The 16,353-nt window shown below is 39.2% G+C and overlaps 1 protein-coding gene across 1 annotated transcript in view; it reads right to left on the bottom strand.

Moving 5' to 3' along the window:
• Positions 1-13,859, bottom strand: part of PDE4B (phosphodiesterase 4B) — a 549,746-nt gene extending 535,887 nt beyond the window's left edge. The window contains exon 1 of the mRNA XM_073234084.1: positions 13,796-13,859. The gene's annotated coding sequence lies outside the window, so the exon portion shown is untranslated. The remainder of the gene's footprint in view (positions 1-13,795) is intronic.
• Between the last annotated feature and the right edge of the window lie 2,494 nt (positions 13,860-16,353).

Genomic DNA, 16,353 nt, shown 5'->3' with positions numbered 1-16,353 from the left:
TCAGAAGACAGCTCAAACCATTACACAAGACTTTCTAAAGACTTGCAGAAATAAAGGATTTTTATAAAAAAGGATTTTTGTCCAAAAATCTGAACTATGTCATGCTTTCCATAACTGGCCAGTTTTGTTACATTTTAGCTGTTTCTTTGGCATATGCCACCAATGAGCCCACACCTCGGCATTTATCTTCAACAAATTACCCAAGAGAATAAGGCAGAGAGAAAAGCAAAGCTTCCCTCCTGTGCCCACTTCCAGACCAGCTTTCACATGCCAGCTTTGTTACTGAACACCCATCACCATAAAACTGACATGAAGTCAAGAGCCAGTGTTCTTCCCACAGAGATGTGACAGTCATATGACCTCACTGGTCACCTTAAGCACCTTAAGTCTAAAATGCCTGAAGAAAAGGAGGTGGCTTAAAGGATGCTTCTTTACACAAAGCAGTTGAATAACTTTCCAAATTACTCAGACAAATTAGTGGCAAACCTGAGACACGAACCTTGCTCCCTGGCTCAAAGTCAAGGGTTTTTATCACCAAATAATGAGATTCATTTTCATTGGTGACTAGCAAATAGAAAGCATGGCAGTTAAGTTAGGAATAAGGAACAACTTCCTGTCTCAAATTAACTTTGAAGGAATAAAAATTTGTGACTAAGGGGATAATAAAAACCTTTATTGAAGTTATTACAAAAGCTGTTTATGAAGATTTTTATGAGTCAAGTAGAACCTCATTTTTTTTCAAGATATAACCACTGGAAGTTCCATTCTAGGTTTTAATCAGAGTTCACATTTTAATCAGAGTTTTTCCACTTCTCTAACACTTAGGAGAATGAAAGGATTTTTTTATATCTGGACAAAATCTATTACTATCTCTCATTGTTCAATAAATCACCTCTCTTTGAAGCTTTTTCTTTACATTCTCTTCCTCTCACAATGAGATTTACCTTTAATATTTTAATGCAAAACCATAAGGATGTGTTTCTGTATTATTCTCCTCTGATAAAAACTGACAGTGAGGCTTACACTCAGAATTCCTGGTTATGATACTCACTTTTGGAAATACTCACCCATTATCTTATTTACACATTAATAATAATATTAATGGAATTTATATAACACATTCTTTCAGAGAAAAAAAATGTACTTCACATCCATTATTTCATTTATATTTGGTTATCACTCTGAAGTGTGGTGAGAACTGTTGTCTCATCCTATTTTAGTGGAAAAAAATTTAACCAGGAAAGATCCATTATCCTTCTTGATGTGAATAAACAGCTTCTAAGTAGAGTGCCTACGTCAACTGGAGAATAAACCCTCAATTACAGGATATTTCTGTCAATATCCTGAGTAATAATAGCAAGGTAGAAATACTGGAATTCAGCCAATTTTATTTTTTCTTAAATAAATTTCTCCTTTTGGGTATTATTCATATATGTTATCAAAAATTTTAGAACCAAATAGTGGCTATGTCATATACTACTCATTCATGAAATGTTATGAATTACTTTTTGTTAAAATTTGCATTTATATATTTTGGGCTGTCTGATTTACAGAATTCTACATGTATGTCATTATTCATTGTAGAAGGAAATTAAGACTTTTTGCCCACAAAAAATCATATCAGTTACTATCAAAATATACTTTCAGTTTTACATGTCAGCTATTTTGACACAAAATGGCAATGGATACAAAACTTTAAATGATTGTAATTTCTAGGGCTTTAAGGAAAATAATAACAACAACTATTTTTTAACTGTCATATTTAATGGTCTCCTGATTGTGCATGTACGATATAACATTACAAATATGATTTTTAACTATTCTTCATGCATGACAATGATGGTCACATACCCAATACTTCTTCTCCCCTCCTTCCTTAATATAACAGAATTCTGACATTTTGAGAGGTACCATTTTTCTCAAATTAAAAGGGAAAGCCACTCACATAGTTCTGGTCAATAAGATATTAATAGAAGTCAACCAGATGCACTTTCCAGGAGCTATCATTTTCCGTGTTAAAAAGGACTGACAGCTGGTGTGTGCCTTGCCTTTGGTCCAGCACCTTCTACCTGCCTGTGGTCCAGACACCAGGCCTGGAGGTTCACTAACTGTCTTTCCACCAAGAGAATGGAAGCTGTACACTAATGACAGCACACCTGGAAGCAATAAGGAATCTAAATCTTTGATAACCTCCTTGTGCAGTTGCTCCAGCCTTGGACCATCTCTCTCCATACATTTTATGGCAATGTAAAGCAAGAAACTTCTTATGTGTAGTATTGTACGTCAAATTTCCAGTTACTCTCAAATAAATGCAATCCTAACTGATAAAATAAAACAAATATATCCCAATTGGATTCTTCTTTTTCTCTCATCATATGGCTCAATGCAAAAATTAACTCCCTACACTTAAATGAGGCAAATTCAAATGAACAGTGTTCAGATGCTATGTCAAACAAAAACGATTATTTTCCATCTCCTATACCACTTACTGAGAATGGCCATCCTTCTCTAATCTTTAAAGTTCTTTTTTTAAAGTACTTTTGAGTCATATGAAAGTGTGAAGTTAAAAGGAATCTGCTGGAAACAAACTACTTAGACTAAATGGAAAAAAGGGCAACCCACTCCACTATACATTCTTATCTATGAACCAAATGAGGATAACATTTTTTTCAAGGCTCATTGGTATTCTCCAGCTGTATCCCCATCTTACCAAAGATCATAGCTAAGTAGGAGGCATGACTCACAGAAATAGTTTTCCTCATGTAAATTTCACCCATTGAATAAAATGTGAAATATTCTCTAAGCAATAAAAACACAGGCAGTTGGAATCTTATGCTATTCTTCATACCATGAACAATAATAGGAAAATTTTACAAGTTATCCAAAATTTTTAGACCCAAGTTTCCTCAGACTGAGAATCTTTGCACAAACTAACCTAAATTTTCCTAACCTAAATGACTACAAGATTAGTCATTACAAAGGTCTGTAAACACTAATTTTACCCTTCGAAAATGCAAAATGCAAAGTCATAACAATTACTTTATATATTCAGTTGGGAATGTGTTTGGCTGGGAATAACAGAAAATCTAATAAATAGTGGAAGAAATAATTAGAGGTTTTATTTTTTTCTCATGGAATAATAAGGCTGGAGGTAGGCAGTGCACAACTGATAAATCTACTCTAAGATATCATAAAAGACCCAAGCTACATTATTTTTCCCCTTCATCATCCTAAATGTGTGGTTTTACTCCTCATCCTTTTAAGATGGCTACTCACCTCAAAGCAGAGCATCCATGATGCTCTACCGAGAAAAAAGGAGCGAGGGTCAAGGGCAAGTGCTGCCTTCTTGAGAAGCTTTCCCTTTTTGTTCAAGAAGGGAAGCATTCCCCAAAAATCTCCATCTCATCTTTGTAATATGGGCCACTCCTAGCTTCAAGAAATGCTAGAAAGTTCAATAATTTATCTCCCTATTTGTATAGCAGAGGAAAAAAGAAAAGGGGTGAACGTGCTGAAGGAGAAATCAACAGTTATCCATGCACCTCCAGACCAATTAAATCGAGTGCCATTCTCATTAACATCATCATTATTGGCACTGCCACTGTCAAAGTGTTGTTGCCAAATTGTGCCGTGTTGTATCCACATAATTGGATAGTCCTAACCCAACTATGTATGACCTCTCTAACTATTCCACATTTCTGACAATATCAAGGTATTATAATAATTTCAAACTAAAAAAATTAGTTCCCCAGAGAACGTCCTTATGAAGAATACTTAGTTACATAGGCCTATCAAAAAATTCCCCTGGCATTGTGTCAAATAATACCTCTTAACCTAAAGTTTCACCAAATCTTAATGCTGGAAAGATCTTAGAGATTATCATAATTCAAAGTCTTCTTTAAACCCTGAGGTTTATTCAGGGGATGTCATTTTCTCACTTAGTGGCATCGCAGAAATGGAACTCAGGACTTCCAAATCCCAGTCCTCAATTATTCAATTACTAAAGACTAACTGAAAATGAAATTCCTTTCAATATTTTAAAAGATGTAAAAGCATCAGAAAAAAAACTGTGTCATTTTATATATATTTTTTGTACAACCCCCCCATTTTTCAGCACCGAGCTTCCACTCTAGTATATATCACGGCATTTCAAATCAGTTCAGAGTCTTATTTCTCATCTTGTTGTACTACTCACAGAGAAGTACATGGGAGCTTCCTTTACATGTATACAGGCAGGTTCCTTAAGAGTAACTTCAATTACTTTAACAAACACTGGCTTCAATTCCTGATCTCTGAATGCCGAGACATTGACCAATCTATGCTCTTAAATTATTTTGATCCATAATATAAGAGAAACATGGATGTGGTTTTCTTCTTATCCTCAAAAAGTCCTCAGTAAATACATGAAATGCTACTATAAGCTTTCTTCTTTCAGGTCCCAACATTTGATATGGGTGAAATTAAGTTTAGATGACCCCCAGACCAGCCTTACCTGAGAAAGGCTCTAATGGGGTAATGCTTCTCCATACAGTCAGAGGGTGACAGCAGATAGGAACAGATGGAGAATCTTTCCAAGGAATTTTGAGGTATGTGCATGTGTGAATATGGGGTAAGAGAGAGCAAGTGTGTGGGCTGAGTTGCCTGTTTGAATTTCCCAGGCTGTTTTAACACCTGTTGGTCTTGCTATATCCTTCTCACCACCTACTGGCTCTCTAGAACCTGCAGGAAAACAAATTCCTCAGCACACCAAGGCACTGTGCCCAGGACAACTGCTACAATTCACAAGTCTTTAAGGGTAAGTCTGACTATAAAATTAGGCATTATGCCTATGTCACTTTCCCCAACAATAACCACCCATAGATCTCACATGGTACAAATAACACAAAGCTAGTATGTTGCAGCCATCCCGAGGAATTCATAAATCATCAATATTGGAGGCAAATTTTTGAGTTTGTGTTCATTTCTCTGGATAAATGACCAATATGTTCACCAGATTTTCAAACAGGCCTATTTTTCTAAAGAGGACATGTGCCATCCCAACTTTAAAAAGTGTTTTTACCTCATTGGAAAAGGGAGCTGAGAAATCATACTATAATATAAAATTTTAATAAGTCTTCTAAAAAAAAGTGATTCCCTAAAGAAAACAAAATTAAGGAATAATTTTAAGTATTGAGTATATCATTATTTTATGTAAGTACTAAGAACTCAGAATTAAAAACCCCTGCCATTACTGAATTAAGGGAACTTAGGATCCGTTGTTTCTTTATCAGCTTTCTTAAATATAAAACAATAGGGTTGAAATAGCTGATCTCTAAGTTCACCTTCAGTATTAAAAATGCCATAATTCTATGAGTCAGCATTATGTTATAAACCAGGTGAGCCAAAGACAAATCCTGGTGGGGTTTTTTTCCCTAATCCACTCAAAATATCAGCAAGTGGCTTGTGTAAATAATGTCATTTATTGTCTCTACAGCTTAAATGGTCCATCTGATAAAGAATTTTTTTAGTATTTGAGATGGCAACAGAGAAAAGATACTAATATTTTTCAAATATGTTAAGAAAACTTGGAGAAAAATGTTCAATAGAGAAAATATCACAAACAGATTTTTGTCTTAGACTCCACTGATGTGATTCAACATTTAATTATCCAATTACAGTGATATTAATTAATTAATTTAAACAAGATTTACTGACTTCTTAAACTGAGAGTTAGCCTCTCTCTCCAGAACAAATACATATTACAGGAAAACATAGTCAAGCTAGTATTTTCAACTATATTAATGAATAATGTGGCTCAGGAGTTAGAGTGGTTTTAAAAAGCATATACTTCTGGTCCACACAAAATGGCATTCACTCCCCTCTCCCAGCCTTTCCCCACTTAGTACAAGTCAGTATAAACCCTGCAAATAATACAAGAGGCAAATAAAGGAGAACTCTAAATGGTGAGAAGATGGAGGGACTGGTTAGTAACCCCAGAAATGGAGGAACAACAGATCAGTGAGATACTTTACAACTCCCTACCCAACAGCAGGTTACTTGGCCCAGCGTCTCCCAACCGCCAACCTAGCAGTAGGTGATGTAAGTAGGCTCATTCTTCCCCTGCATCTAATGGGTTCCAGCTGACAAAAAACAGATGGCCTCACAGCACTGGCAGGGGAAATCCCGCCACAACATGCTCCAGACTAGGTGTGCTCCTTATCCCTACAGACTGAAAACCCACCCCTCCTCTACAGGCACCAGTAGTACGGGAAAGGCTCCTTGGACCCACCTCCAGTGGCATCATCAGGGTTCAGTGGAAGCCCCAGATGCACCAGACAAAACTAGCAGGCTAAAACAGCATCACAAAGCCTCTGGAAATTAAGTTGTCTTTGAAAGCACAGCCCACAAAAGTAATCCAGGACCCATGTGCTAAACCTAAACAGGGTGACTATCTGCTAAAATATAACATTTAAATAGGACCCAGAACTGCCTCACATGGCAACTAAAATGTCCACAATAGAATTACAACTTGAATGAGAAAAGTCAATCAACTGACACCAACACTGCAGTGAATCAGACCTTAGAAGTATCTGGTGAGGTTGTGAAAGCATCTATTACATAAGTGCTTCAACAAACAAATTCAAATTATCTGAAAAGAAAACAAATGGAAAAAAAAGAAGAGAAAAATCTCAGCAAAGATACATAAGTTCTAAAGGGAATTAAATGGCAATTACAGGAAAAAAAATATAAAGTCAAAATAAAACATTCACTAAATGAGCTTAATAATGAAGATGACTGAGGATAGAATCACTACCTTGAGAAAAGATAAATAGAATTTATGCAATCTGAAGAACAGAGATAAAACTGACAAACAAAAAGAAAAGGAACAGGCTCTGTAGGACAATAACAAAAGATTGAACATGCATATCATCAGAGTCCCAGAAGGAAATGAGAAAGACAGTGGGACTGAAAGAGTGTCTGAAGAAGAAAATTGCCAGAAAACTCCCCAAATTTGGTAAAAGACCCTCACCTCTAGATTTAAGAACCTGATCAAATCCCAGATAGAAGAAACTCAAAGAAATCCATGGCAAGACACATCATATCTAAACTTCTAAAACACTGTAGACAAAGAAAAAACCTATAAGACCAGCCAGAAAGAAATAGCAGATTACCTTAAGCAGCAAAGCAATTCAAATAAAGATTTTCTCATCAGAAGCCATAGAGGCCTAAAGGAAGTGGCACGTTTTTCATGCGCTGAAAGAAAAGAATTGTCAACCGCAAATTCCTTCCCAGTAAGAGTCTTCTAAGACAAATATTCACAAAAAGTATGTCTTTTACTCAAAATAGCATTCAAAAAGAAGGGAGAGTAAAAAGACTTAAATATATATAGTAGTAGCCAGAGCAACCACTGAGAAAACTACACAGAGATACACTCAAAACCACAGTAAACAACTCAAAATGCAATCCTATCAAAAGTTCAAGAAACTCACAGGAAGGCAAGAAAAGAGAGTTAAAGTAATAGGAATCAGAGGAAACAAACCGAAAACATAATAAAATGGTAGACTTAAACACTAACATAATGCACAGAAACTAGATCACTTATACACTGCTGGTGGAAATGTAAAATGGCACACCCAGTCTGGGAAACAATTTGGCAATTCCTCATAAAACTAAACATGCAATTACTATAGGACCCAACAATCACATCCTTGGACATTTATCCCAGAGAAATGAAAACTTACATTCACACTAAAAACCTGTACACAAAGATGCGTAGTACCTTTTATCATAACAGCCAAGACTGGAAACAACCCAAATATCCTACAATGGATGAATGGTTAAACAAGCAATGGTACATCCATACCATGGAATACTATTCAGCAATGAAAAAGGAATAGACTTATTGTTACATACAACTTATATGAACCTCTGGGGAACTGTGATTAATTAGGGGGGGGAAACAATCTCAAAAGCTATATAATCTATAATTTCATTTATGTAACATTTCTGAAATCACAGAATCCAAGAGATGAAAAGAAATTAGTGGTTCTTTCTTAGGGGTGAGGATTGGGCCAGGGAATGAGAGAGAGGTGGGTGTAGTTATAAAAAAAAATCAGCACAAGGGATCCTTATGGTGATGGAACTATTTTGTATCTTCACTGTGGTGGTGAATACACAAACTTACAATGTGATAAAGTTGCATAAAACATCCATAAATGAGTGTAAAATCAGTGAATCTGAATAAGATCTATATATTATATCAATGTCAATTTCCTGGTCATGATATGTATTGTAGATTTTAAAAGCATTAGCATTGGAAAAAGCGAAATGAAGGGTATACAGAATCTGTCTACATTATTTCTTACAACCACAAGTAATTCTATAGTTATGTCAGAAAAAGTAGTTTTTAAAAAATTGTGTGTAAGTAGTGGGGAAGCAAGTTTTTTACACAGTCTTAAAGCATCACTCAATCGAGTACTTATTAACTTCAAAGAAAAATAAAATGGGAAATTTGGTAGGTGCCACCTTTCAAGTGACCTAACTTAGTTCCCATTAATGGAACAGACTTCCCTGCAATGATGTGATGCGACAGGAAGTACACGTCCCCTAAATGGGAGTTTTCTTACCCAAAATGTTTAACCTGAACCTAATACAGTGAGTGACCCATTAGACCAATTCAGACTGTGAGGCACTCTATGAGACATCTGTCCCAGACTCAACACAAATGTTGAGGCACAAAGACAAAAAGAAAAAAAAACAAAGGAAACTAGTATAATGAAATTTTTAAAAATAATAGGAAAGATTGTGGAAAAAAAGAAAACTGAAAAGAGCCGGTTCTCAGAATGGAAGTAGCCACAGAAAGACATTTCATTCCACTAACATGACAGACTTACGACAGAGTTAATAGGGACCAAACTTCCTTCTGCTACAAACACCTAGATACTAAGACTTTAAAAAGAGCAGAAAATTGAAATGCATTAAATAGTTAAGCTTGCGTGGAAAAAAAGAAAGGTAATATGCAGGTATCAGAACAGGAAGGAAACAAATGTCAGAAAAGCAGCCATGTAACTAGGCATGGCAGCAAGCCAAAGTGTGACACAGAACTGAGACACAGGCACTGATGCCCATATGCTGGGGGTTTCATATGTGTTTAGGGACAGGTAACATATGTGTTTGGGGCCCATGAAAGTAAGGCAACAGGAGCTGAAACCTCTGCATGAAGAAGAACCATGGAAAAGTAGACTCCTTAGTTTAAGGACCAGAAGCAAGGCTTAGGAAGTAGCATGAAAGTTTGTCTCTTCCTGGGGCTCTAGATAGAAGGAAAAAAGTATTCTTTGAGTTAAATTCCTAACCCCCACCCCGACACACACACACACAGTTTGAATTTACATCTCTTGCACGGTGCAGGAATCTCACACCAGGAAATTAATGTAAAAGCTGATCATGTTAACTAGTCTTAATATGGTGATCATTTCACAATATATACAACTATCAAATCATTATCTTCTACACCCAAAACTTCATATAATGTTATATATCAATTACTAATATATCAATTAAATAATAATTACTTTTTAAAATGCTAATCCTAGACCAGAAAAATCCTTGGGCTGCCTACAGAAGCAAGCACAGCATCACTCTACAAGAAAGTTTCAAAACTTGGAAAAATATGACTACCCCAGGGAAAAACCAAGAGCAGAAATCTGGCTGAGATGACCTCATAATCCAAATAAAACACTACATGAGGAAATGATTAACTTACAGTGGATATACAGTTTTGGAAGAACCAGAAGACCCAACCACTGAGAAAACTACCAGAAGAATTTCGAACAAAGAACAATCTGAGACTATAAAATGAGTACAGGAGTCATTTTTAAAGAGATGAAATAAGGATAGAATCCATACTAAAATGATAGAAAAACTAGGGGAAAAAAACAGGTAGATATGAAAAGGCATCAATTTGTACTTCTAGAAATAACTTAAAAAATCACAACTCAATGGACAATTTAAACAATAGATAAGGCACCAATGAAGACAGAATTAGTTAGCTGGAAAATAGTCCTGAAGAATTTCCCCATTGCCTTGTAAAAATATTTCCTAATTGAAAATAGTACAGACATAATTAGATATGAGAGATAAAAAAGAAGACCCAACATATATTGAATAAGAGTTCAATTGTAAAGAACACAGAGAATGGAGGCAAAATAATACATGATGAGAAATGCCATGAATTTTTAATAATTCAAGAAACATATGAATCATCTGATTAAAGAAGTATATGAAATCCCAAGAAGAAAACTTAAAACAAACCCTCACCTGCATGCCATAGTTAAACTGCAGAACACCAAAGACAAAGAGTAATCTCTAAAGCAAGTAAGAATCTCTCATCACCAATGGCAGAGACTGGAAGACAGTATCTCCAAAGTGATAAGAAAAATAAATTGTCAACTTAGAATTCTGCTCCCAGATAATCTATTATTCAAGTGTTAGGATAAAAACTTGTTTCAAACACACAAAAAAATTAAGAGATTTTTCATTTACATATGTTTACCAAAGAACTGCTTTTCATAAGACGGAATCTGATTCCAGAAGGAAGGAGAGGGATGTAAGAAGCAACAGAGAACATATAAAATGTGGGTAAGTTTAAATTAAAATTAATTTTAAATCCAATGCAACAGAAGAAAATAGTAATATAAAAATGACATAATAGGTATAAAAAATGTGGTAGAAGTATATCACTATAAAATATTATGACATATGGGGTATGATCAGAATAATAACATTATAAGGTCCTTATATCATTCAAGAGAAAAGTAGATACTTTGATTAATTTCACCTGTTAAGACAAAATATGAATATTGAAAACAAGTCTTGCTAAAAGAATAGAAATGGGATAAATAACATTCAAATCGTGGAAAAGAGATTAAAGAAACTGTTAAATCCAATAAAAGGAAAGAATGATTAAAAGAAGGAAGGACGGAAGAGGAGCAGGAACCTGGACATGTCCTGCAGTGAGAAGTGGTACTACATTTTAAAAGATAAAAGATTAAAACTGGTAAAATAAATGTGCATGGAGAAGGTATTTGTTACAGGTTGGTGTCCCTGGGAAATTCAACTAAGAGATGCATCTTGACTGGGCAGTTTCATTAAGCACTACCTTGTTGCCAACATCTGAGAATCGGAAAGGAAGCAGAAATGGTCAGAGGAAAATATAGAGCAGCAACGCAAGCCTCCTGGGGAGTTCCAGAGCTTAGAATGGTCCTTCAGAGCTGCCTGGAGCTGGGCCAAGATGGCCAGGCCTACACATCTGCACAAGGATCAGCCAGTAGATGTGAGCTGCCCTGGAGAGGGGCATGACTCAGATGAAAGGGCTTGCTGCCACTCTGGCAATCCTCCAAGGGGCTGACCCGAGAAGACTCCCCACTGACAGCACTTCCAGAAGCTGGGGCAACATGCTCTACCTTAAAGGGGGTTTGGCACAACATAGTGGCTGCCGTATTACTACAAGATGATTACAAAACCAGTGCTGGAAGGAATCCATTTGTCCTGTTACCAACATCATCCCCACACTTTCTCCAAACCCTGCTACTCAAATTTCTTGGAAAAAGCAATAAAGTTTTATGCCATAATAATAAAAGATAAATCCATATTATGAGCTCCCAAGTCTTTCTAAAGCAAGACGAACATCATGTACCTCTTGCTACCTAACCAAAGTAAGCAAATAAGGTATTAAGGGAAACCTGGGACTCTTTATTGCTTCACAATTTAAAATTTTCAATTTGTAAACCAAAATGAAAATATCATTTCTGTGTCTAACAATTGTACCAAATATGCACAAATGAATCCTCATGCATACCACTATTACTAAATACCTGTCTCTAGATAGGCAAAGGACTCCAAGATCATAAAACCATATATGATTAATGTCTTATTCCTTAAATCAAAACCAACTGTTCAAAAGCAACAAGCATACCCAAATGAATATCCTCCAGAGAAATTTATGATAGTTCATCTTTGAAAATATGTCAAGTCAGAAGTAAACTCAAAAGTGAGTCATGGGAGAAAAAATACAAATGGACACATTGCAAAATTGCTTAGCTCACATTGTGATAAGGAACACAGAGAGATAATAGATATATAGATAGCCCCAACAGTTTATTTAACAATTTTACTTAACAATTTAACATTAACTTAACATAAAACTGATTCAAAGAACAGTTAAATTTAACAATTTAACAATAGTCTATTTAACAATTGAACTTATTTTTCATAATTGGCATTCTGTTGTTTAAAAAAGAAAAAAAGAACAGAAACAGCCAGAAAATGTTACTAGCCAACTTCTACAAGTATTGATTATGAACAGTTGATTAGACCAATGTTATACTGAAGATAGATGTTGACACTAAGGGGATTTCTTTCTCAGGGTATCAGAAGGTAATGAGGTACCCTCAGAAGCAAGTACAGCTGAATTTCCTTTTGCCTAGAGAGAAATCATTTGCCTTATCCACCTTTTGTCAATTTACATAGATAAATTTCAGATCCCTTCCTACACTGCAGACCTAGCTAAAAACACTTTTAAGTCCTCGTATTGTTTGCTTTTATGAAAATAACTGGCATACCAACCAACTTTTAGTAAAAGGAAAGAGGGAAAGGCGGATACTCCACTAAAAAAAAAAACCAGCATCTGTACTTTTTTTAATTTAATGTACCTTTTATTGTTACAGTGTAGCCCAGGGCTTTCAAGCAGCTGGAAATCTCTGAATTTAAAAGATGGACTGATTCAAAGAACAGTGGTATCTCACACAGATCTAAGACAGAAAATGCATAGATTTACCATTTCTGTTGACTAGCATCATATACATGTGATGTAATTTTAGGTGGGAGTCTCAAAGTATTTCTTAAAAATTACCCCAGGTATGTATGCATATTATACATAGTATATATTATAGCATAATAACATGTTATACTATATATAATATAGAGTATGTGTATTATATTATATACATTGTTATTTATGTACACATATATTCACCTTTAAAATGAACCACACTGTAATTAAGAGCTCTTCCCCTGTGCTTTAAAGCTATTGACTACAGTGAATGCATATTTTGTTTGAAGCACGGTACTTGGGGCGGGTTGGTGGGGGGGAACCTTGTGGAAAAGGGAAGGAAAGAAGCAAACCAGGAAGGATGGAGTGGAATAAAGGCAGCAAGGAGTGGGGGGAATTCTAAACACGCACACACACACACACACTCATAGCTGATGAAGGGCCAGGCCCTGAGCACACTCCAGCACCCTCCCGAAATAGCAAACAGGGCTTCCCAAAAGTTCCTGGCACAGCTTTCGTTATCCTGTGGCTTAGGTGCGCCCCACCTGGTTCCCCAGCCACCGCGGCACCCAGGACCAGTCTGGGGCCGCAGCCCAGCAAACTCTTGGGTACTTAGGGCTCCCGCCCGCGCCCGCCGCCTGCAGTCATTCACAGGGCGCCGCGCGCCAATCCGTCACCCACTCCTGGGCCAATCTGTCCGCCCTTCCCCAGCCTCCCTCGCCTCTCTCTCCTTCCCAGGGACTCGCCAAGGGGCCACGGGCGGCGGCAGAGGCTGGGAAGGAGGAAGCGAAGAGAAAGGGCCGGGTGGCGGATTTAGTGCCAGGGGCAACAAGGACGCCGTCAAGGCGACCCTCCTGGTGCAAGCCCCATGCCCCCGCTTCGCCCCGGCACCAGTCAGCCCCACAGCGCCCCACTCTCCATTTCGGCCTCGCTGTGTGATGAAGTAAGGGAAGGGGGAAAATAAACCTACAGCCTCCGGGGCAGCCTTACCTCAAGCTCCCCTCGCGGAAGCCGCCCTCCTGCCGCCCGAGGCGCCGCTGGTGCACCGCCGCGGCCCCGCCCCGCGCAGCTCGCCGGCCCTGCGCGAGCGAGCCTGCCCCGCTCCCCGGGCACGAGCGCCAGCTGGGGGCACGCTCGCGCGCCGCTCGCCGGCCTCCCGGCCGGAGACCACCAGCCCGCAGCCGCGGAGGCGGGGCCGGGAGCCTGGGAGAGGGGCGCACGAGCCGGGAGCGCCTGCGGAGCGCGCGCGTGGACCGGCCGGCAGGCGTGGGGGACCCCTGCCGGGGCGGCACAGGCGGCTCTCTCCTCCGTTGGCTCCCCAGTCCCCCCTCTGCACCCCCACTCCCCCCACCCAGAGAGACAGCTCAAGGTGGCACATGGTCTGCCGCGCTGCGCTCTTCAGCGGGTGCGGGGAATAACAATGTGATCGTATTGCACGGACTGGATGCGTGGAGTAGGTTGTAACTGCTGAGGCCACCACCTGTCAATTCTAAGGAGCAAGGCACGCGGTCCCCAGCCGGCTGGCCTCTCCCTGATTCCCCTCCTCGCTCATTTTCCTCCCTTACCTACCTCCCCGGCCTCCCGCAGTACTCGATCGGCACGATACCAAGGGAGTTTTGCAGAATAACCCTCTCTCCTAGCCAGGAGCTCATGGCATCTCCCTTCCCACCAGAGCTGAAGGATTACGCACAGCCCTGCGTGCCTATCCAAAGCCGGATGCCGAAAATCCTGGTCTGAACCCCACACTCGCGGGCCCCCCCCCTTCGCCCCCATTCATAATCCCAGCGGCCGTCTGCCACTACACACCCTCCCCCTGCCGCCCGCGCTCGCTGCGATTCGCCATCCCTGGAACGTGTCAGTCACTCACTCTTCTGCCATGAATACTGTGCTAGAAGCTCCGCAGCCACGGGTTGCACAAAAGGGGATAAGGAGGGGAAGCATTCAAAGCTCGGGGTCTGAGAAGCGAGGGGCCGAGTGGGGCAAATTACGTGGAAGGAGCCGGTGTGAGGGACAGAGCCTGCTGTTGCCCTGTTGCACAAAAGAGCTCTTGAGTAGCTAAGTACAGGGTTAATGAACCAATGGGTCAGATGGCCTCTGAGGATGTGATCCACAGACACTCTGCAATGGGTCGCACAACTTGGGCATTTGTATGACCAAGCAACAGGTACCCAGGAGACTCCTGCCCTAGACTGAAAGAACACAGCTGGAGGGAGGCCTGCCAGATGGGAGGCAGAGTAGGGGAGGCTGGGGGCTTGGGAAAACATGGGTTTCTTTTTCCACAGTTGTCCAGCTCTTTCAGTGGAGAGAAAGAGAAGAAAGATGGCAAGAAAAGAGGAGAAGGGTAGGGATGCCATTGCAGATTGAACTGCTATAACTAGCTAGAGACCAGAAAAACATTAATAGATAAAATTAGCCTACTTCTCAATTTATTCCACTATTCATGGGCACGCCCATTCTTCAGTAAGTACAATATATTGTGCCAGATGCTGGGGTATAGAGATTCGAATACAGTCCCTGTATCCAAGTTGCTCACAGCCTGGTGAGAGAAGTGACTATGAAAGCCACAAGCCTGACAAGCCTTACACAACAGAAGCACAGAACCAATTACATTAGTGGAAGGAATTTTCTCTAGTTGGAGGGGGAATGGATCAGGGAATTAAATCCCTTCTCAACTGTGCATTCAGGGGCAAATAGGAGATTGCCAAAGTAGTAGCAGTAACCTTCTATTTTTCTTCCACTAACCCAAACCAGCATTCCATACCCACACACTGAAAATCATACCTGGGAGCTTATCAGTGCAAAGACTTTATGGACTCCTGCCCTGCGCTACCTCCCTTCATATTTGGAGGAAACATTTTCAAACACGAGCCCTTGGAGTGCAGAACACACAGTGCTGAGATGCTGCCTTTTTGGACCTGTTGCTTTAGATTCTACACCATCCACCTTAGCTATGAACTTGAAATTGAGCCCAAAACTAAAATTAATAAAACTGAGGCAATGAGCATCTGGAGGAAAGCCAAAAAATTCCTGCAGTGTAGTCATAGTTCTGACAAAGTCTCTGTCTATGAAATGATGACAATATAAACTCTCCTTCCTGAACTTCAGTAAAGACTAATTAGTCAGTCTTATCAAATAGAAAGAGACTGCTGCCTGAATAGAAACCTAAACTGGGAACCTAAACTGTGATTCAGTCTAGGAAAAAAATAACCAGTTTGAATGGCATGCTCTCCCTCTCTAACTATTAGAACTTTGAGAAGTACTAATGATTACTAAGGCACCCGAGGTTATTATGTCATCTTCAGAAACATATGTGCAAAGGGTTCTTGTTTGCAAAAAGAGAATTAAATGGACTCCAGTGCAAAGATGGTGTCATCTGTTTAAACATCTTTCCTACTTCTCCCTAGAAATTAAACAAACTAACAAGAAGAATGCAAAAAAATGTTAAATGCCATTTTTAGCAAACCTATATAGATTTTATACTCCAACTCCAAAGTACTTGTGAAGGTTGCTCAAAGCAGCTGAGCGTAGGCAGAAGTCATATGAAAAAG

Source organism: Manis javanica, chromosome 4 (assembly GCF_040802235.1).
Source record: "Manis javanica isolate MJ-LG chromosome 4, MJ_LKY, whole genome shotgun sequence".
Classification (NCBI taxonomy): Eukaryota; Metazoa; Chordata; class Mammalia; order Pholidota; family Manidae; genus Manis; species Manis javanica.
Note: the sequence above shows the minus strand (reverse complement) of the source record. Positions and strands in the feature narration are given on the sequence as shown.